General features: G+C 47.8%; 1 pseudogene across 1 annotated transcript; it reads right to left on the reverse strand.

Annotated features, from left to right (window-relative positions):
* LOC308533724 (14-3-3 protein theta-like) lies at positions 1-708 on the reverse strand (annotated as a pseudogene). Its single transcript has one exon. The product of its transcript is annotated as a 14-3-3 protein theta-like (transcript).
* Positions 709-2,586: the final 1,878 nt, after the last annotated feature.

The raw sequence follows: 2,586 nt of genomic DNA on the forward strand, positions 1-2,586 counted from the left end.
TCATTCTTCTCCTGCGCTGCCCGGTGTCCATACACTGAGGTTGTCTCTAAGAACTGCATGATGGGGGTGCTGTCTTTGCGTGAGTCACTCAGCGTGTGGAGATCTGCAACGGCCTCATCAAAAGCCGTTTTCGCCAGTGCGCAGGCAAGCTTGGAAGTATTGAGGAGCTCATAGTGAAATATAGAAAAGTTATGAGCCAGCCCCAGACGAATCGGGTGTGTGCGCTGCAACTCTTTCTTGCTTATATCAAAAGCCTCTTGGTAAGCTCCTTGGATGTTATCTATCGTGTGTTTTCGATCATCACCACGAGCAACTTCAGCAAGGTACCGGAAGTGATCGCCCTTCATTTTCAGGTAGAAGACCTTACTCTCCGGATTCGATGCGCGGGCTATTAAATGCTTATCCAGCAATTCCAGGGCCGTGGTGCAGATGCCCCGCAGCTCGGACTCCACTTCCTCCCGGTTAGTCCTTGATCACTTGCAGCTTCTTATCGGAGGCGTCGGTCTTCTGCTCGATGCTGGAGATGACCCTCCAGGCGGACCTGCGGCTCCCGGCCACGTGCCCCTAGGCCACCCAGAGCAGGCTGTGCTCCTCCTCGGACAGCTCGGCGCCCTGCTCCGTCGCGGCCTTCATGCAGGTGGCCATGTCCTCGTAGCGCTGGGCCTGCTCGGCCAGCTTCGCCTTCTGGATCAGCTCCGGCTTCGACATGGGGACAGGGAGGAGAGCGAGGGCGATCACCGACCGGGATTGGAGGCGTGCGGGGGTCTGCAGCAAGGCGGGCGGCGCGGTCACAGGATGCACCTGCCACCGGGCGCCCGCTGCCCGCTTTGTCTGTCCCTGCACGCACCCCCCACTTGACTTCTCCTGTCCGGGCCACACCACGCCCCCTTGAATTTCCCTCCTGGGTCCATGCTCCCTGCGGAGGCCTCATTTCTTTCTTTAGTGAAATCAGGTAAGTCAGTGAGAAATGTGATGAAGGGAGGAAGTTACATTCAGTGCCAGCCCAAACGACTTTAGCCGGTTTGGCTCAGTGGATAGAGCATCGGACTGAAGGGACCCTGGTTCGATTCCAGTTAAGGTCACATGCCCGGGTTGCAGGCTCAATCCCCAGTAGGGGGGCGTGCAGGAGGCAGCTGACCAATGATTGTCTCTCATCATTGATGTTTCTCTCTCTCTTTCCCATCCTCTCTGAAATCAATAAAGAAATATATTAAAAAAATTTTTTTTAAACATCTAGTCCTCAGTGATTTGTAGGTTTTAAAATTGATAGAATCAGGATTTATAAGCATAATGTGTTTACATGAGTAATAATCATTCGAAGCAGATGTGCATAAACCCTCCTAATATAACTTTCTGAAGTTCAGATTTGAAACTTAGCATCTTATCCAATGTTTATACAATACAGATTCTTGGTTGCCCATATTGTTCATGCTGACCCTCTAAGTTGTGCTAGAATATAGTACAAACATTCATACTCCCCCCACGTCCCCCAATTCCTAACATATTACCTACATTCTGCTAGAAGGGCAAGCTTTGTTTTTTAAGCACTTTGAAAGGAAGTGAACAGATCTAAGAAGTAAAACTGGAACAGAAAGTTAAAGGTGTAAAGAATTTCCCACTAGCCAGGACTTTGGGGAGGATAGGGAGCTGAAAGTCATAATTTTCTATGTTTTGTTCATGCAGAAATGAAATTCTCCTTTATCTCACTCAAAGGAATTGGTCTAGAGAAGAAGAGTTTTTGGCTTATAATTATTAGGACTAATGTAAATGTTCTGGACAACCTTTAGGCTAATGCAGCGGTTCTCAGCCAGGGGCGATTTTGCTCCCCAGGGGCCATTTGGTAATATCTGGAGACTTCTCGTTCGCCACAGAGGGCTGGGGGTGCTACTGCCCCCTGTGGCTGGGGGTGCTACTGCCCCTAGTCGGGTAGAGGGCAGGGATGCTGCTGAACACCCAGCAATGACAGCCCCCACAAAAAAGACTTTCTGGCCCGAAATGTGAATAGTGTGAAATGGAAAAATCTTGGGTTAATAGAATGTTATTTAATTTTTGATAGGCTTACTGTGGCATGATGTCAGATAATGTTTAAAATTTTTATTAAAAAAGTATAAGCACTAGAGGGCAGTCCCTGTCCAACAGATGAAACTGATGTTGCTTTACTTGGGAGGTCTTAGAAGTCAAAAAGGAGCTTGCGTTTTAGGTAAGTGACTGTAGGAGACCCTTAAGAAACTATGTAAGTAATTCTAGATCAAAAGACCGTTTTAATGACTACTGTTTCTGAAGTCAGTAAAAGCAGATTTGTTTTTTTCTTCTTTTTATAGTGATGCCTCGTGAACGTTTGCCAGAGAAAGAGGAGAATTCACGCTAGGTTTTTACACGGAGAAACACTAGCGTCATTGCCATTAGCGTCATTTGCTCTGTGAAGCAGGTGATGGAACGTCGCTATTCCTGGGGCGTGTGGGTCATTGTAATGCTGGAGGCTGTGTCTGGAACAGGGGAACTTAGGTCAGACAGGCCATTAGACGTCACATTCTGATTCAGCTCTTTGATTCCCTGATAGTAACCAGTTTGTTGTACAAAGGTATT

Source organism: Myotis nattereri (assembly GCF_964212035.1).
Source record: "Myotis nattereri genome assembly, chromosome: 18".
Taxonomy (NCBI): domain Eukaryota; kingdom Metazoa; phylum Chordata; class Mammalia; order Chiroptera; family Vespertilionidae; genus Myotis; species Myotis nattereri.